Consider the following 21484-nt stretch of genomic DNA (forward strand, 5'->3'; position numbering starts at 1 on the left):
TCGTTAGGATCTAGTGAACTATTAAGAAGTGTTCATGCTTAAAATTTAGGCAGCGTGATTGTTAAGCAAGAAAAGGTTAACGATTTACTCCCACTGAATCATTGCTCTATAAAAGGTAACAAGCTTTTGATCTTTTCTGGGCACTGAATATATGGAAATCAATTCTGAAGGAAATAATCCTCATCGGTAATGTTCCCACATATGGGGAGTAATTGCTTCTGGTCACTCTTCAGGCTATAGAGGCTCAGAAAGAAATGAGTTGGCCAAAGTTAGCAACATCATTTGGATGGACTATGCTCATTGGGGAAACTTGGAGAATCTGTAGAAGAAACACGTGTTTCAGAGTGTATGCAATAAACCTGAACATGCTTTTTTTTTTCACAGAGCTTGGGACCCGACTGGAGCAGCAATGAAGCTTGTATTGTTATTTTTTAAATTTCCGAGCTTGCCAAATTATTGTTGGTAAATGCAGATGACATTATCAAAGCACATTTCACATGCCCCAGCTAGGAATTTGGTCCCAATTCTGTCAGTCCATCCATTCCTATGCATAACAGGTATTTTAAATGTGAGCACTCCATTTAACTATTTGAATTGAATACTTCAGTGGTTAAGTCCTCTTGGATTCTTCAATTCAAAATACTCAATTTGATGTTTTGTTCCCTCTGAATTTGCCAAGCACTGGGCAGTTCTGGAATATTCCAAATATTTACAATAGTTGCATTTACACTATTGAAGGTAACCTGGCAGATTTGAATACCATTTAGGTCAACAACAATACATAAGTAACTTTATGAATTGATTACTGTACACTAACAACGCAAGCCAAGTACTACCGAAACCACAGATTCTCTCCCAAGGATTCCCAAATCGAAACAGTGCATTCCAGGATCACACTCACCATCTGGGAGCAGTCTCCCAAAGTGCTCCCAGAATTTAAAAAGCACACACACTGCCCTCCAAAGCTAAATCTACTCTCACAGGCTTCACTCTTATTGCATGCAATGACATTTATTGTCCAGTTCTTTAACGTGACAAATGATTTTACAAACAATTTATAAAATTCATTAAATCCTGAAGAAATGTGATGTCAGCCCTTTGTGGAAGTGAATGGAAAGTGTGATGTTTGTTTGACCTTTGGCTCTATGTCTCAGACTGAACTGAACCTTTCGCAAGATGTGGGATGTTTCCCACACATTTTGTTTAAAAAAGCATAGATCATGCTCTAAGATTTAAATGTTCAATCAGGTTTAATAAAAATCCTTCCAAAAATTGAGAGTTTGACTTCAGCTCCTTTAAACAGACATGCTCCCAGCCTTCCATTTTGTGACATGTCACCATTCTTTGGTAAAGGTGGCTGTGTGTAACACTGCAGGATGTTGTACTGAAGTGCCTCATTGGGTGAATGAGCTTTATTACTGGTGTAACTTGGTTAATTTTGAGAAGGAATGTTACTTTGAGTTCAATCTTGTTTTTAAACTGAGACGTGCTTCTGTAACTCAAGTGTGGAAACTATGCTCATGTTTGCAATGAACCTTTCACTTTTGGAGATTAGTATTTTTCCGATCTGTTTTGTAAATAAAGTTCACTATAGAAAGCACAGTGCTGGAGAACCGCAGGTCCAGCAGCATCTCTGTGGGGGAAAAAAAAACATTGTAAGCTCCAAGTCTCATGAACTTTTGTCCGTTCAGACGAAGAGTTAGTGAACTTGAAGTGTAACATTTTTTTTCTCTTCACCGATGCCCTCAGAACTGCTGAGTTTCTCCAGTACTTTGTTTCTGGGGTTTAGATCTCCAGCACCTGCAGTTTATTGCTTGGTTATCGATCCTACGATGTGACTTGGGGAGCGAGAGGCAGCAACTGTGATCAACTTGAATAAAACTCCGCAATCATGGAAAAAAAAAACACATAGTTCTTTATACTTTGCAAAACACGACTGTAAATAAGAAATGCAATTAAGCTAAGTGCAAGGTGGCATACCACCGGCCTTGTCTCAAACTTGCTACTCACCTTTGAGGACTAATCTGTCAGAATTGTGTTTGCTCGCTTCCTTTGAGATCACAGTCCACAAATTTCCCAGTTCCAGTTCCTGGGCCGGGCCCAGTTACCACATTGCAGTGGGGTGGGGAGCTTTGTGTCAGCCTGAAGTTTTTGTTAATAACAACATTGCGGGTTGAAGTTGACGGTTTTGACGAATATTGCGTCATCAAAACTTGGAGGAAATCCTTCTCAATGTATTGATTAACTGGACTGAGCCAGTTTACATGCAGCCCTGTTTGTAGTGCTGTAATATTCTCAGTTAATAATCACACAACACCAGGTTATAGTCCAACTGGTTTAATTGGAAGCACACTAGCTTTCGGAGCACGCTCCTTCATCAGGTGATTGTGGAGGGCATAATTCTAAGGCACAGAATTTATAGCAAAAATTTAGTGTGATGTAACAAATTATCCTTTGAAAAATACCTTGATTGTCTGTTGAGTCTTTCTTCTGTTCGAATACTATGATAGTTTCACTTCTTTCATATGTAAATCACAAAAAGTTTTTTTAAAAAGTTGCATTCCTGACAATGGCCCATCAAATCACTCATTGTATTAATCACTGCACAGTCTCAAAAAAAGAATGAAACTGGATGGACCACATTACAACTACCAAATGCACTGGAAAATACAACTCAATCAGCCGTCTTAACCATGCAATGTCTGTCTCACTGTGGGCCAAAACAGCAGCAGAACTGTTATCCAGCCCAATCTGAAATCTCATGGCCTGGTATATTCCCCATTCAACCATTAACATCAAGCTAGGGGAATCAACCCTAGTTCAATGGAGAGTTCCGCAGGGCATGCCAGGAGCAATACCAGGCATACCTAAAAATGAGGTGCCAACCTGGTGAAGCTACCCAACCTGCATGCCAAACAGTGCAAGCAACACCAAACAGAACTATGTGATCCAACAACCAATGGATCAGATCTGAGCTCTGCAGTTCTGCCACACCTAGTCAGGAATGGTGATGGGCAATTAAACAACTCACTGCAGGAAGCATCACAGATATCCCAACCCTTACTGATGGAGGGGTATCACACATCCATGCAACAGACAAGGCAACAGCATTTGCAGCAATCTTCAGCCAACAGTGCCAAGTGGATGAGCCTTCTACATTGGTCCCTGACATCACAGACTTGAATCAACTTGGTTGAAAACTTATTTCAAATCAGGTCAAGAAATGGAGAAGTCGTGTAAAGGCTGTCGGCCCTACCAACATTGTGGCAATAATACTGATGGCCGTGCTCCAGAAATTGCTTCCCACCAAGACAAGTCCAGCACTGGCACCTACTGACATTGTGGAACATTTCTCAAGGATGTTCAACACAAAAACGCAGGACAGAGCCAACCCAGCCAATTTCCCTCCATCAGTCGACACTCGCTCAGCAGTGAAGTGATGGAAGGTGTTATCAACAGTGCTGTCACGCAGCTGCTCAGCAATAAACTTATGTGAAACCCAGTTTGGGTTCTGCCAGGGCCACTCTGTTCCTGATCTTGTTACAGACTTGATTCACAAACTGATAAACAGCTGAATTCCAGAGGTAAGGTGAGGGTGATAGCCCAGTCCCACTCCAAGACCACTATTTCGACTTCAGTGATATCACCTGACCTCACCACAGTCTCAGCTCATTTTTTGAAACTCTCATTCATTCATTTTGTTAACTCTAGATTTCATTATCTAAACCCACTCCTGGCCAGCATCCCACAATCCCCCTCCCTATAATCTCCAGAATATTGAAAACTCTACCGCCCAAGTGCTCACTTGTACCAGAACTTGCTGATCCATCAAAAGGCTCCCATTTATAAGCAACAACAATTTACTTTCACACCCTTGACTTAATTCCTGGCTATAATCATTCCTATCTCCATGCACCAGACACCCTTTCATATCTCAATAACTCATCTTAGTTAAGACTCCCAATGATGTGTTTATTTTTGAGTTCAGCTGTGTGACTGTTTCTATAGATTCCAAGGAAACATGGTCTGGAAATTCCCACCCTCAACGATCTGCTTTCTTCCTTTAAGGCATTCCTGAAAAATTGCTTATTTGGCAATGGTTTTGGTCACTGGACATAATATTTTCCAGCTGTGGCCTTATGTCAAAAGTTCTCAATATTTTTGTGAAATTAAAAACATGTTGATCTGTACAGATATCTTCTACTTTTCACTATCGCTGAGTGAATAATCTGTAATGTCTCTTACTCAACCACGTTGTGGTAGCGCCTTCACCATTCAAACTGCAGCTGTACAAGGAAGTCAAATATCACCCTCTCCACAGGCAACAGGGCTTTGGCAATGATCACTGGTATCTGTGGAAGGAGAAATACACATGATGTTTCAGGGAGTGCAATATGAATTATAGGGAATGAAAATGGTGCAGAATTTGACTGTCAGAAATGGAAGAAAAATCCACTCACTATTGGAAAAATGAATTCTTGACTGTCAAAGATGTTCTGGAAGAAATAACCTGATCATGAAGCAGTATACGGTCAGGAGCCGGGCAGCAGTGGACAATCCATTTACAAAACGTTCTGTGAACGTAGTAGTAAAATACTAAACAGAGCAAAAATACACTCATGTGAGACTGAGGAAGCTGGATAACGAACAAGTGGACATCGAGGAGCCCGGAGGTGAATCAGAGCAGTGTTCACTTTTATGATCCCACAGTCAGAGATGTTTGGCACAAAAACAGTCTCTTCAGTCCAACCCATCTATGCAAACCAGATATTCTAACCGAAACTATTCCCATTCGCCAGCACTTGACCGACATCCCTCTGAACCCTTCCTATTCAAAATGCCTTTGAAATGTTACAACTTTGCTTGCCGTTAGGCTCCTTTGGAATTTTCCAATGTGCACCAAATGTTTGTAAAACCTCTCAGCCCAAACCAACACTATTTCCCTCCCACTTCCTGCTGTTCATTTCTTTCCTTATCAACAGCTCTCCATCCACACGTCCCACACGTCCGCGCCCACAGTGAGGATGATCACATGGTATCATCTAGTCCCAACCCTCATTTACTCTGATTGGTCGGAGGACCAAATGCCCCACCAGGTCCTCCAGCTCTGCCCCTGCCTTTCCATTGGTCTTCCGCTGATATCAAACACCAGGGGCCCATTGTTGCCTGGAGCATGCGCACTGCTTCATGGCTTTTGTTGCTGTTTATCAGTTACAAGAGTGAGACGCAAAGTTAAAAATCACACAACCACCTGATGAAGAAGCTGCAAAGTGAGTGCTTCCAAATAAACCTGTTGGACTATAACCTGGTGTTCTGTGAATTTTAATTTTGTCCATCCTAATCCAACACCAGCACCTGTAAGTCAAGAGTGCGGGAGGAATGCAAAATATAACAACAAAAGTACTAGGAACAGGAGAAGGCCGCCTGCCCTTTGAGCGTGCTCTGCCATTCATTAAGATCATGGCTGATCATTTCGTGGACGCAGAACCATTTACCAACGTTCTCACCATATCCCTTAATTAATTAATTATTTCTTTTTAAAATAGTTATCTTAGCTTTAAAAACGTTTACTGAACTAGCATCAACTACTTCACTGGGCAATGAATTCCATAGTGGTCAAGAAGTTCCTTCCCAATTCACTCTGAAATTTGCTGCCTCTAATCTTGAGGTGATGCCATCTTGTCCTGGCTTCATCTGCCAGTGGAAACATTCTCTCTACTTCTATTTTATCCACTCCATTCATTTTTTTTATGTGTCCATTCTTCTGAATTCCAATGATTATAATCCTAATCTACTCAGTCTCTGTTCAGCCAACTCCCTCAACCCCAGAATCAACCCAGTTAACCTCCTCTGCACCCCCTCTAGTGCTGGTACATCCTTTCTCAAGTAAGGAGACAAAAACTGCATGCAGTACACCAGGTGTGGCCTCACCAGCACCCAAATACAGCTGGAATATAACCTCTGCTTTTCAGCACAATCCTTCAGCAATGAAGGCCCAAATTCCATTTGTTTTCTGAATTGATTGTTGTACCTGGTAACCAACCCTCATGCAGAAGGATACTCAGGTGCCCCTGCATAGCAAATGATGCAACTTTTAAAAACTCAAGTAATATCCGCTTTTTAAATGTTACTCCAACCAAAGAGTATGACTTTACATTTATGAACATAATATTCCAAATGCCAGCCCATTGCCCACTCACTCAATGTATCTCTGTTCCTCTGCAAAGTTTCACCGTCCTCCACACACTTTGTTCTGCGACTCATCTTAGTCTCATATGCAAACTTTGACACCCTACATGTGGTCCCCAACTCCACATCATCTGTATCAATTCTAAATAATCGCAGTCCCAACACTGATCCCTGAGGCACACTGTTAGTCACAGATTTCCAGCCAGAATAGTACTCATTTATCCCCACAGTTTGCTTCCTGTTAGTCAACTAATCTTCTATCCATGCTCATACTCTACTCCTAACACCATGCACCTTTATGTTATGCAACAGCCTCTTGGACAGCACCTTGTTGAAGGCCTTTTGGAAATCCAGCTCACTGCATCCACTGGGTCCTTGTTGTCCACCTTGCTCGACATGTCTTCACAGAATTTCAAAAGATTTGTGAAGCAATGCCTGCCCTACATGAACCCATGCTCTGTCAGTCCAATGGGACAATTTCTATCGAGATTCCCTGCTATTTCTTCCTTGATAATAGACGCAAGCATCCTTCCCACTACAGAGAATATGGTAACTGCTGTGAAATTCCTCACCTTTTGTCCACCTCCTTTTTAAAAACGTGGCATCACTTTTGCTGCTTTCCAATCTGCTGGCACTGCCACAGAGTCCAGTGAATTTTGGAAAATTACTGCCAGTGCATTTGCTATTTCTCCTGGAATCTCCTTTAGTACCCTGGGATGCATTCCATCTGGGTCAGAAGACTTTTCTGTCATGAGCACAATTTCCTCCAACAGTCCAACACGAGCTGTTCCGTAATAATGATCGTTTCCAAATCCTCACCTATCTTTGTCTCTTTACTAATTATTGGCAAGATATTAGTTTCCTCCGCTGTGATATCCCATAATGAAATGTTCCTTCTCATTTTCCAAAGGACTAACATTTACTTTAGCCACTCTTTTCTCATCCAATATAAAATTTTGCTTTCCGTCTTTATAGTCTGTGCTAGTTTATTTTTCTCATGTTCTATCTTACGTTTCTTTATAGCTCTTCTGCGGCTTTCCGTTGACCTTTAAAGTTTTCCCAGTTCTAGTTTCAGGCTGTTATTGGCCACTTTGCATGCCTTCTCTTTCAATTTGATTGCTTTCCTTAGATACCCATCGCAGAGTATGCTGAGCACTTTGTAAAGTGCCTTTGAAAATCATCCACTGCTCATCAACTGTCCCACCGTAAAATCTTTGTTTCCAGTCTACTTTATCCAGGTTCTCCCTCAATCTATTGTAGTTCCCTGTGTTGAAGCACAGGACCCAGGTATTTGATTTTATCTTCACACTCTCCATATGTATTCTAAATTCAACCATACAGTGCTCACTTCTTTCAAGAGGATCCCTAACTCTGAAGTCATTAATTATTCTAGTCTCATTCCACAGGGCCAGATCCTGGATAGATTGCTCCCTTGTCAGTTTAATTTCGTACTGTTCAAGAAAACTATCATGGATACACTAAATAGACTCAAGACTACTCTGACTGAGCTGGTTCGATCAATCTATATGTAGATTAAAATCACCCATGATAATAGCCATACCCTTTTCACAGGCATTCGTTATTTCTTTGTTTATTGCGCATCCCAATGTGATGTTATTATTTGGTGGCCTGCACACTACATCTGTCAGTGACTTGTTAGAATTTTGAATGCATCATTCCTGTTTCTCCTAATGTACAGCAATAACAGCAAATCTCCTAAGGTGCTTCACAGATGATCAAAACGTTGATTAAAGAGAATGATTTTAAAATACATCTTAAAAGGAGGATAGAGAAGTTTAGGGAGGGTATTCCACAGACTTCTGCCCTTGACAGCACTACTCGTGGAGTGATGCAGGTGGGGTGGGTTGGAAAGGGAACGTGCAAAGGGGAAATGCAGGAGCACAGGCAGTGCATAAGGTCTTAAGGACAGAGGAGGTTCCAGACTGAGTCTGTCTGTCAGAGAGTATGGCTGCCTCATGGAGTTTGAAGCACTGCAATGGGTCCATGCATGTCACGTTAGGCGAGGAGAGTATAACGGTGGCTGAGAGAACTTTTGATGAGGACTAGTCTCCTGAGGTAGTGTGGGCTGAGGTTAGAAACAGGCGAGGTCACACTGTTTGGAGTTTTTTATATATATAGTCCTCCGCAGAGTTCCAGGGAGGTGGAAGAGAGGATTAGCAAAATTATTCTGGATAGGAGTGAAAGTAACAGGGTGGTCATTATGAGGAACTTTAACTTCCCCAAAATTGAAGGGAAATGCTATAACTCTAGTATGTTGAATAAATCGGTTTTTATCCAATGTGTACAGGAGGACTTCCTGACACAGTATGTCGAAGGGCCAACAAGAGGGGAGGCCACATTGGATCTGGTCCTTGGTAATGAACCAGAATATGTGTTTGATTTAGTTGTAGGTGAGCACTTTGGAGAGAGTGACCATAATTCAGTTAAGTTTAGTTTAGTGATGGAAAGGAATTAGTACATGCCACAGGTCAAGAGTTATTGATGGGGCAAGGGCAATTATAATGCTATCAGGCAAAATTAGATGCACAGAATGGGGGAGCAAAATGCAGGGGATGCAGACAATGGAAATGTGGAGCTGGTTTAAGGAACAGATATTGCGTGTCCATGATAGGTATGTCCCTGTCAGGCAGGAGGAAGGGATAAGGTAAGGGAACCTTGGTTTACTGCGGAAATTGCATCTCTTGTTACAAAGAAGAAGGAGGCTTAGGTGTTGATGAGGCAAGATGGTTCAAATGAGGCAATGGAGAATTACAGATCAGCTAAGAAGGATTTAAAGAGAGAGTTAAAAAGAGCAAAGAGACGACACGAGCAGTATTTAACAAATAGAATAAAGGAGAACCCTAAAGCTTTTTATAGGTATGTGAGGAATAAAAGGATGATTAGGGTAGGAATAGGGCCAATCAGAGACAGAATAGGAAGATGAGTGTTGACCCTGTGGAGATCGCAGAGATGCTAAATAAACATTTCTCATTGATTTTCATTCAGGAAAAGGAGAATATTGTGGAGGAGGAAAATGAGTTATGAGATATTAGACTAGAAATTATCAAGGTTAGTTACGAACAGGTGTTATCAATGCTGGAAGGAGTGAAAATAGACAAGTCCCCTGGACTGGATGGGATTTATCCAAGAATTCTCTGGGATGCTCGGGAGAAGATAGCACAGCCTTTGGCTTGGATATTTGAGTTGTCATTGTCTACAAATTTGCTACCAGAGTACTGGAAGATTGCAAATGTTGTGTCCTTGTTCAAGAAGGGTAGTAGAGATAACCCAGGTAATTATAGACCAGTGAGCCTTACTTCTGTTGTAGGAAAGGTTTAGGAAAGGATTATGAGAGATAAGATTTATGATCATCTGGCAAACGTCAATTTGATTTCAGATAGTCAACTTGGTCTTGTCAAGGGCAGGTCATGTCTCACAAACCTCTTTGAGTTTTTTGAGAAGGTAACCAAGCATGTAGTTGAGGGTAGGGAATTTGACATGGACAAAAGTAAAGCCTTTGACAAGGTTCCACATGGTAGGCTGTTAGAGAAAATGCAGAGGCATAGAATTGAGGGTAATTTAGCAGTTTGGATTAGAAACTTGCTTTCTGAAAGAAGGCAACGAGTGGTGGTTGATGGAAAATATTCAGCCTGGGGTCCAGTTACTAGTCACGTGCCACCAGGATCTGTTTTGGGACCACTGCAGGTATAGGTGAATGGATTAGGAAATTTTCAGATGACACTAAAGTCAGTGTAGTAGTGGACAGTGTGGCAGAATGTTACAGGTTGCTAGGGGACTTGGATAAACTGCAGAATTGGGCTGAGAGGTGGCAAATAGAGTTCAATGCAACTAAAGGTGAGGTGATGCACTTTGTGAAGAAGATTAGGAAAGCTGAATACTGGGTCAATGGAAAGATTCTTGGGAGTGTTGGTGTGCAGAAGGATCTTTGAGTCCATGTACATAGATCCCTGAAAGTTGCCACCCAGGTTGATAGTGCTGTTAAGAAGGCAAACGGTATGTTAGGTTTCACTCGTGGAGGGATTGAGTTCCGAAGTTGAAATATCATACTGCAACTATACAAAACAATGGTGCAGCCACAATTGGAATATTTTGTTCAGTTCTGGTGCCCATATTTGTGGTGCCCCCATTCCCCCCACTCCAGTTACAGGCTCTGCCCCCACTCCCATCTCCACACCCACACCAGATCCCAGCTCCCAGCCCGGCCGAGCTTTCGCCATCCCTCCAGACCTTCCCACTCACTGAGGACAAACGATCAGTTCTCAGCAAAGGCCTCACCTTCATCCCCCTCTGTCCACGCAACAATGAATTTAATGCACGCCGTGAAATTGAACATTTCTTCTGCCCCCTCCAACGCCGAGCTTACATTCACCATCTGGACTCCAGCCCACCTTCCGAGGACCCCTTCGCCCACTTCCAACACACTGCATCCGCGGTGGCCTATTACCTGCCCTCGACCTCTTCATTTCCAACTGCCGACGGGACATTAACCACCTCAACCTGTTTACCCTCCTCCCACACTCCAAACTCTCACTCTCTCAACACACAGCCCTCCAATCCCAACCTCACCATCAAGCCAGCAGATAAAGGGGGCGCAGTGGTAGTCTAGCGCACAGACTTCTACACCGCTGAAGCCAAACCCCAACTCGAGGACACGTCTTCCTACCACCCCCTCGACCATGACCCCAACCCCCATCACCAAACCATCATTTCCCAGACCATACAGAACCTCATGACCTCAGGAGATCTCCCACCCACAGCTTCCAAACTCATAGTCCGGGAATCCAACTTTGCCCAGTTCTACCTCCTTCCCAAGATCCACAAGCCTGACCACTCTCACTGACCAATTGTCTCAGCATGCTTCTGCCCCACTGAACGCATCTCTACTTACTTCAAAACTGTCCTATCCTCCTTAGTCCAGGAACTCCCCACAAACGTTCGAGACACCACTCACGCCCTCCACCTCCTCCAATACTTCTGTTTCCCCGGCCCCCACCACCTCATCTTCACCATGGATATCAAATCTCTCTACACCGCCATCCGCCATGAACAGGGCCTCCAAGCCCTCCGTTTTTTTCCTCTCCCAAAGTCCACAACAGTACCCTTCTACCGACACTCTCATTCATTTGGCCGAACTGGTCCTCACCTTTAACAACTTCTCCTTCGTATCCTACCACTTCCTCCAGACCAAAGGGGTAGCCATGGGCAGCTATGCCTGTCTCTTTGTTGGCTATATAGAACAGTCGATCTTCCGTAATTACACCAGCACCACTCCCCACCTCTTCCTCCGCTACATTGATGACGATATTGGCGCCACCTCATGCTCCCGCGAGGAGGTTGAGCAATTCATCAACTTCACCAACACATTCCACCCTGACCTTAAATTTACCTGGACCATCTGACACCTCCCTTCCCTTCCTGGACCTCTCCATCTCCATTAATGACGACCGACTTGACACTGACATTTTTTACAAACCCACCAACTCCCACAGCTACCTGGATTACACCTCTTCCCACGCTACCTCTTGCAAAAATGCCATCCCGTATTCCCAATTCCTCCGCCTCTGCCGTATCTGCTCCCAGGAGGATCAGTTCCACCACAGAACACACCAGGTGGCCTCCTTCTTTAGAGACCGCAATTTCCCTTCCCACGTGGTTAAAGATGCCCTCCAATGCATCTCATCCACATCCCGCACCTCTGCCCTCAGACCCCACCCCTCCAACCGTAACAAGGACAGAACGCCCCTGGTGCTCACCTTCCACCCCACCAATCTTCGAAAATACCCAAATCATCCGCCGACATTTCCGCCACCTCCAAAAAGACCCCACCACCAGGGATATATTTCCCTCCCCACCCCTTTCCGCCTACCTGGTCAGGTCCACGGCCCCCCTACAACCCACCCTCCCAACCTGGTACCTTATCCTGCCACGCAGGAATTGAAAATCCTGCGCCCACACCTCCTCCATCACCTCTATCCAAGGCCTCAAAGGAGCCTTCCACAGCCATCAAAGTTTTACCTGCACATCCACTAATATCATTTATTATATCCATTGCTCCTGATATGGTCTCCTCTACATTAGGGAGACTGGACGCCTCCTAGCAGAGTGCTTTAGGGAACACCTCCAGGACACCCACACCAATCAACCCCACCGCCCTGTGGCCCAACATTTCAACTGTTCCTCCCACTCTGCCGAGGAAATGGAAGTCCTGGGCCTCCTTCACCGCCGGTCCCTCACCACCAGACGCCTGGAGGAAGAAAGCCTCATCTTCCGCCTTGCAACACTTCAACCCCAGGGCATCACTGTGGACTTCAACAGTTTCCTCTTTTCCCCTTCCCCCACCTCACCACAGTTCCAAACTTCCAGCAGAGCACTGTCCCCGTGACTTGTCCTACCTGTTTATCTTCTTTTCCACCTATCCACTCCACCCTACCCCCGCCCCCGACCTATCACCTATCACCTTCATCCCCTCCCCCACTCACCTATTGTAATCTATCCTACTTTCTCCCACCCTTCTCTAGCTTATCTCTCCACGCTTCAGTCTCTCTGCCTTTATTCCTGATGAAGGGCGTTTGCCCGAAACGTCGATTTTACTGCTCCTCAGATGCTGCCTGAACTGCTGTGCTCTTCCAGCACCTCTAATCCAGAATCTGTACCCCACCACATCACTTTGCCCCACAATCATGGTATCTGTCTGTGCACAAGGAGGAGTGGCACAGTCTGTACTGGGATGCACTGGGGCCCTGAAACTCATGGTAAAGACTAAAATCACCAGAGCATTGAGAGCCCCACCACATTGTTTGCATGTTCTATTGTTTTTACTCTCTTCCTGCCTTCCCTTGTTTTTTCTTAAAAATGTTGTTGTTGTTACACACACCTGAACAAGTTGTGAAATGAACTTAGGCCTCTCGATCCAAGATTTGAGATATTTTCACCACATCACAAGGTATCGACTCTATCTTCCCTTGTCCCTCAGCCTGTTGAGTCACGCCTGAATCAACTCTGCAATTGGGAGAAAGGGGCGGAACAGGAGGACCGAGCAGCGGCCGGTCTGCCAACCAGAGTGAGTGAGGAGCGGGGCCAAAGCATTTTTACCCTCTTTCTCTTTTTTTTTCTTCGCCGGTGACAAGAAAGTTCTGGTTTATTTCTTTTTTTTAAAACACCCGAGTGGCCAGTGACAAGCAGTGGCCCTTCACATCAAAACACTCCTGTTTATTTTAAAAACTTTTTTTATTATTTAACCCCCACACTACCGCGTAACTGCGGGAGTGCTTATTTTTCCCCAGCACCCATGGTGTGTGTGTGTGTGTGTGTGTGTGTAGGTGTGAGACACAGTGAGAAACGCAAGGTGCACGAATCTTTATTCAAGTTTCACCACCAGGAAGATAGGAAAACACCCAAGCGGCCAGTGACAAGCACTGCCATTCAAACCAAAGAGCAATGCTGTGTGATCAAAACAGTGAAGGGGAGGGGTGGGACTAAATCAAAATAGAGTTGGAGGGAGAATAATGCACTCCAATTCCCTGTGGCCAGGGGCCAAAGCATTCTCGGGGAGTGAACGCTTCAGGATTGGAGAAACTATTTTGCAGGATTGATCACCCTCACTACATAGTGGAGCATTAAACCTCTCCCATGAATCAATGTGAGATTTTTAAGAAATAGTTGAGATGTAAACCTGAAAACGTACATTGGGGAGATTTAAACAATCCTGAGATAAATACATAGGTGATTTTGCAATCGTGTCGGGGGACGAGCTGAGAATAATTCATAGGTCGGTTTACACAACTCGAGTAAGAAACTTATTTTGAAACTCTCAGAACGATTGGTAATTTACATACCTGGCTAGCATGGTTAAGTTGAATCGAACAATCTATTTGCATACAACCATCTCAATGACTGCAGCTTGACAGAGCATTTGGTAATGACTAATATTTCACCCATGATCCTGAGCAGTTATGAATATTCTCCATAAACTCACCGGCAATCTCAGACGCACGCGCAGTTTGGTTTCTATGCAGAGCATGCGCAATGTCACATTGATCAGGACACAGAAAGAGAGAGAGAGAGAGACTTGGAGCTGTTTCTCCGGCAGTGGCTGCGATCGGCTTCAGAGAACGGCGCTCAGAGCCGGTGTATGGGAGCTTCACTGGGAGAAAGGAGCAGAGAGATTTCACAAGTCCCGGATAAAGGTTAAAACTAACTCGAAAAAGACCCTCCAGGCCCGGGTAAGGAGGCGGCGGTCTCTGATCAGGGAAGCGGCCCAGAGTCACGGCCGCCATTTGTTTGAGGGAAGAGGGAGCGCGGGCCTGAGGGCTGCCATCTTGAGAAGGTCAAGGTGCAGGAGGGCGGGGCTCTCGGGGTCTGTAGAACAATCAGAGGAAAGGGAAGCCCCATTGTTATTGATTAATTCCACGAACACAGCTTCACTGGGCGGTCCTGCAGGAATATCCTCTCTCAGTCCTGCTGGGATGTTTCACCCCATCAGAACCAGCAGCTCTCCTCCTCTCTCAGCTCCCCTTCTGTCCTTCCTGCAGCATCTGTCCCCTGGAACATTGAGCTGCCTGTCCTGTCCCTCCCTCAGCTGTTGTTTCTGTAATACCTGTGATATCCCAGTCCCATCTTAGATTACTTTACTAAAGACAGGAATGCACCCGATGGATTTTTCTTAACATAAGCAATTGTTTAATACTCACTTACAGGTTTTTAATTACATCATTTTTGAAGCATTTCCTTCTCATTCAATCATTTGCAATGGTGGGATTTGAACCTGTGTCCAGAGAACACTTGCTGAGTTTCTGGATAAATTGTCACACAATAATGCCACTAGGCCATCACTTCACCTGCTCACAGTTTGTATATCCCAGTGCAACATGAATCAAAACCCTTTCTTCCTGCACAAGTGTTTGACCCGGCACTCTGGTGATGTGACTCAGTACCTCTCCATGTGGTATCTCTCACTGTGTGGGTCTAATTGCTGCCTCTGTCAGCTTCTCTCACTCTTAAAGCTACTCCAGATCATGAGCCAACAGAATTCTCCACTCCAGAGAGATGAGGCAGCACAGCAATGGAGACTGGGATTTTCCAGATCTCTGTGGGCTCAGTGCCATTCTATATGTGTAACCCTCACAGCATTAGTCTATTTTCCCATTCTGCCTATTTCTGTGTGTTCTACAGGTACTCATGGAGTTCCTGACTCAATAGACTTGCCGACTGCTGGTTGGGACGATGGTTGGTCAGTCAGAAAGACAAAGTCAGGGAGGTCGGGAGTCTTCAATAAATTCTGCTGCCAGGTAAGCTCATTCCAGTGCACAGAGCAGAAAGTAATAAGGGGGATCCAAACATCAGCTAACAAGACATGACATAGAGAAAGTGCTGGAGGGGGAGCACAGTACAGACACACCCCAGGCTCAATCACCACGTCTGTTGCAAGTTTTGTTTTAATGAGACAGCACCGGGAGTTCCCAATTATCAGTCCAGGCCTGTGCTTTCTTAGGGAGCATCAGAACAACTGAGGGGAAAGCAGGCCTCCCACGACAGGGTGGTAATGCTGCCGGGGATCTTTCTGTTCCCTATTCACTCTCCAACACTGTATCTATGGCTTGTATTGAGGACCAGTGTCTTCAATCATTCTAACTCCTATAACAGTTCCTATCTCTGTCATCTCCTCCCCTCTCACCAATTATTTCACATATTTGAAACCTCCAGTCCAGATGACCATCCGTATCGCTGTAACTTGCTTCAGTCTCGACAACATGCCTTGTCTCGATAGTCTCCTCCTCCAACAACTGGAGACATAGGGTCTGTTTCTGTGCTGCATGACTCTTCGGCCAAGGTTCCCTAAATGGAATGAGTCGGGTTTGCCTGTGTTTGGCCCATATCCCTTCAAACCTTCTCCTCTCCATGTACCTGCCCGAATATCTTTTCCATGTTGTAATTGTACTTGTTTTTACCATTTCCTCTGGCAGTCCATTCCGTCTATGCACCATCCTCTATGGATAATGTTGCCCCTCAGCTCTTTAAATCCTTGCTCTCACACCTCACATTTATGCCTGCTACTATGGACTCACCGACCCTTGGCAATTCACCTTACTTAGACCATACATAGTTTCATAAACCTGTATAAGGTCACCCCGTGGCCTCCTCTGCCCAAGAGAAATATTGACGACAATGTTACCAATATCTCCAACTCTTGTACTCAATGCTCTGACCAATGAAGACAAGTGTGCCAATTGCCGCTTTCAACACCCTGTCGCCCTGTGATGCCAGTCCAAGGAACAATGTAACTGCACCCCCTGGTGTCTCTTTTTTTCTAAAATACTGCCCAGGGCCCAACCATTACCCGTGTTAGTCCTCCTTGGTTTGTCTGAACTAAATCCAACACCTGAATTAAATTCCATCTTTCATTCCTTGGCCCACTGGCCCAGTTGATTAACATCCCCTTCGATAACTATATTCCCTGCCCACTCTTCCACCAATCTTAGTATCCACAAACATACTAACAGGGACTGCTATCTTTTCACTCTGATTGTTTATGTAAATGGTGCACAACAGTGGTCCCAGCACCAATCCTTTCAGCACACTGCTGGTCAGAGGCCCCAATCTGAACAACAACCCACTCCCACCACCCTCTGTCTCCCACTGTCATCCCATTTTGTATCCAGTTGGCTAGCTCTCCCTGATCCCTTGTGATCTACCCTTATTAACCAATGTATCATGCTACACCCTGAACAAAGGTTTGCGGAAGCCAGAAACAACGTCTATTGCTCTGCCTTCATCTATGTTTTTGGTCACATCTTGAGCAAACTCCAGTCAAGTTTGTGGGACATGTTATCCCACGCACAAAGCCATGCAGGCTGTACGAAATCAGGCCTTATCTTTCCAAATGCATGGACGGCCTACCTCTCAGAATGACCTCCAACAACTGACCCACCCTGATGTCTCGCTCATCAGTCTGTAGTTCCCTGGCTTTCTCTTGCAGCCTTTCTTAATAAATGACACAACATTATAATCATAGTCAGAGAGTCATACCGCACTGTTTGGTTAACGCCACCTGGACCTTGTCCCTGCATCCTCTCTGTCAGTTTAAAACCTTGTCCATAAACCCACTGACATGATTGGCCAGGACACTGGTCCCACCACGGTTGCAGTGGGACCATCCTATTGGATTTTTTTATAAATCAGGTAGGGGATGTGGGTGTCTCTGGCTGACCAGCCTTTATTGCCGATCCCTAGCTGCCCATGAGCTGAGCAGCTTGCTTGGCTATTTCAGAGGGCAATTGAGAGGCAAATACTTTGCTGTGGGTATGTCGTGCAGACCACGTGTGGATGATCAGATCTCGTTGTCGAAAGGGCAAGTGGGCGGCACGGTGACTCAATGATTAGCACTCCTGCCTCAAAGCACCAGGGTCCCAGGTTCGATTCCAGCCCCGGGTGACTGTGTGGAGTTTGCACATTCTCCCCGTGTCTGCGTGAATTACTTTCGCTTTCTCCCACAGTCCAAAGACGTGCAGGTCAGGCGAATTGACCATGCTAAATTGCCCATAACGTTAGGTGTATTAGGTCGAGGGAGATGGGTCTGAGTGGGTTACTCTTTGGAGGGATGGTGTGGACTGGTTGGGTCGAAAGGCCTGTTTCCACACTGTAGGGAATCTAATCTAAGGGATTGTGATCTTTGTACATCAGCAATGGTTTCATATTTGTTTATGGATTATTAATTGCTATTTTTAAAATTATTGATTTTAAAATTCCACCATATCTTATGGTGGGATTCAAACCTGCCTCCCCTGAGCACTAACTGAGGTTTTGGACAAATGCCCTAACAATAATGTTACTAGACCATCACTTCACCTGCTCACTGGTTGCTCATCCCTGAGCACTGACACATGAAGCTAAACCGATTCTTCCAACATGACTGTGTGATCTCTGCACTCTGATCTCTTCCTGCACTCTGGTTATATCACTCAGTCTCTCTCCATGTGGTATCCCTCACTGTGTGGGTCTAATTGCTGCCTCTGTCAGTGTCTCTCTTGCAGCTACCTCCGATCTTGAGCGAACAGAATTCTCCACTCCAGAGAGACGCAACAGCACAGGCCAGGGATGGAGACAGGGATTTTCCAGATATCTGTGGGGTTCATTTCCATTCTCTTTGTGTAGCCTTCCCTGCCTCAGTCTAATTTCCCATTCTGTCTATTTCTCTGTCTCTTGTAAGTACTCAGGAAGTTGCTGACTCAATAGACTTCCCAACTGCTGTGTGTCTCATCCATCATCTCATTGAAGATAGTTGGTCAGCCAGAGAGGCAAAGAGAAGGGAGATCTGGAGCCTTCAATAAATCCTGCAGTGAGGTAAGATCACTCACAGTGCACAGAGCATAGAGCAATGGGAGGGCTCCAAACATCGCTAACAACAGTATAGACACACCCTATGCTCAATCACCACGTCTACTTTAACTTATGTTGCGCTGAGACAGCATCGTGAGTTCATAGTTATCAATCCAGTCCTGTGCTGTCTTAGCGAGCATCAGTCCAACAGAGGGGAGAGAAGGCCTCCGACGACAGGTTGTGAATGCTGCCTGGGATCTTTCTGTTCTTTGTTCTCCGTCCAACACTGTACTAAGACTCACTACTCTGCAACACTATCTGTGGCATGGCTTGTGCACCAGTGTCTTCAGTCATTTTTGACTCCTACAATAGTCCCTGTTCCTGTAACCTCCTCCCTTCCCGATAGTCCCTCCACGTATTTGAGACACACTGCATTCCAGACTACCATCCCCATCGCTGTAACTTGCGTCAGTGTCTACAACATGCCTTATTTTGGTACACTAATCCTATTTAGCTGGATACAGAGTGATACAGCACGGAAACAGAACCTATGGTCCAACCCCTCAATGCTGTCAATGTTACCTAAACTGAATGAGTCTCATTCGCCTGCATTTGGTCCTTATCTCTTCAAACCTTCTCCTCTCCATGTATCTACCCAAATGTCTTTTCCATGCTGTACAATTGTTCTTGTTTCTCCCATGTGCCTGAGGCAGTCTGTTCAATCTATGCACCATCCTCTGTGGATAATGTTCCCCCTCAGCTCCCTCTTTATATCCTTGCTCTCTCACCTCCTGTTTATACCCTCTAGTTTTGGACTCACTTACCCTTGGTTATTCACCATTCTTAGGGTCACCCCGTGGCCTCCTCTGCCCAAGGGAAATATTTAGGTCAATGTTGCAAATATCTCCAACGTATATAACAAAGTGCTGGCCAATGTCGGCAAATGTGCCAAATGTCACTTTCCCCACCCGGTCCATCTTGTATGCCATTTCCGAGGAACAATGTAACTTGCACCCCCTGCTCTCTCTCTCTCTGTTTGACAACCCTGCCCAGAGCCCTTCCATTAACTGTGTTAGTCCTCCATGGTTTGTCTTAACAAAATCCAACACCTGAATTAAACTCCATCTTTCATTCCTTGGTCCACTGGCCCAGTTGGTCAAGATCCTCTTTGATAACTGTATTTACTGCCCACTACACCATTCATTTGATCATCAACAAACTTTCACACACTCACTCCTATATTTTCAAACAGGTCGTTTATGTCGATGATGCACATCAGTGGACCCAGCCCTGATCCTTTCTTCAATTATGGAATCAAACTATATTCTTGTCATAGAGCCATACAGCATGGAAACTGACCCTTCAGTTGATACCCACCATCATCTAAAACTAAACTCTTCCCAGCTGCCTGTTGCTGGCCCATATCACTCCAACCCTTCCCTATTCACCTGTTTATCCAAATATCTTTTAAATTTTGTAATTGTACCCACATTAACCCCTTTCTCAGGAAGTTAATTCCACACTCAAATCACCCTCTGTGTAACAAATTGCACCATATCTTTTTTTTGAACATCTCTCTGCTCTAACCTTAAAAATGTGGCCCCTCCTCTTGAGATTCCAGCATCCTGAGGAAAAGGCAACTACCATTAAATTGATCTATGTACCTCATTTTTTTTCATTAATCTTTATAGCATCATGTCTCAACCTCCAGGCTCCAGTGAAAAAAGACTCAGCCTATCCAGCCATTTTTCTGAACTCAATCCTTCCAGCAATAACCTGGTAAATCACTTCTGAATGCTCTGCAGCTTAATAATATCCTCCCTGTTAACTGGGCGACCAGAACTGGACAGAGTATTGCAGAACAGGCCACACAATTTTCTATGTAATCTCAACATGACGTCCCAAATCCTCCACTCAATGGACTGAGCAATAGTCAGGCATGCCAAGCACTGTCTTATCCATCCTGTGATGTAAAATTCGAGAATTATCCACCTGAACCCGGAGGGCCCTCTGCTCTAAAACACGAACCGAGGCCCGAACATTAATTGTATAAGCTCTGCCCTTGTTTGTTTTACCAAGTGCATGACCTTGCATTTACTCCGATTGAATTCCATCTACAGTTTTTCAGCCCATTCACTCCCTTCATCAAGATCCCTTTGTAATCTCAGAAAACCTCCTTCACTGTCCATGATGCCACCCTCCAGCCTGCCAGCCCATCACACATGGCTGTCAGTAGTACACATACCTTTGCTAGGGGCTCCACAATTTCTTCCCCAGCATCCCACAATGTCCTGTGATACACTTAATCAGATTCTGGGACTTGTCATAGCTTTGTGTTGTAAAACCCCCAGCACCACCTCTTCTATAACATGCACTCTTTTCAAGTCATAGAGATATACAGCATAGAAACAGACCCTTCGGTCCCCAACTCGTCCAGGCTTACCAGAAGATCGAAAGAAATCCATTCCCTTTTCCAGCATTTGGCCCATATACGTCTACACCCTTACTATTCAGATGCCCATCCAGATACAATTACAACATTTAAAAGGTATCAGTCTCCATTACTTTCTCTTTCAGCTCATTCCATACACACATCACCATGTGTGTGAAGAAGCTGTCCGTTCAGTCCCTTTGTAAACCATTCACCTCTATCCTTAAACTTATGCCCTCTAGTTTTGGACTCCCCACCTTCTGGGAAAAGACCTTGAATGCTTACCCTATCCATACCGCTCATGTTTATATAAACCTCTGTAAGGTCACCCCTCAGTCTCTGATTCTCCAGTGACAGTAATCCCAGCTTATTCAGCAACAACACGGACAATATCTTGTTAATCTTATGTGAGACCTTTCAAGTTTCACAACATTCTTCCTGTAGCAGAGAGACTGGAATTGCAGAGAACTCCAATTGTGGTCTAATGTATTATTCTTGTTCCATGAGTTCCCCAGACTTTCTCCACAG

General features: G+C 44.7%; 1 long non-coding RNA gene across 1 annotated transcript; it reads left to right on the forward strand.

Moving 5' to 3' along the window:
• Positions 1-14277: 14277 nt before the first annotated feature.
• On the forward strand, positions 14278-18537 carry LOC140470154 (uncharacterized). The gene is made up of 3 exons (XR_011956449.1): positions 14278-14432; positions 15382-15497; positions 18416-18537. It is a non-coding gene; the product is annotated as an uncharacterized lncRNA (long non-coding RNA).
• Positions 18538-21484: the final 2947 nt, after the last annotated feature.

The sequence above is a fragment of the Chiloscyllium punctatum genome, chromosome 50 (assembly GCF_047496795.1).
Source record: "Chiloscyllium punctatum isolate Juve2018m chromosome 50, sChiPun1.3, whole genome shotgun sequence".
Classification (NCBI taxonomy): domain Eukaryota; kingdom Metazoa; phylum Chordata; class Chondrichthyes; order Orectolobiformes; family Hemiscylliidae; genus Chiloscyllium; species Chiloscyllium punctatum.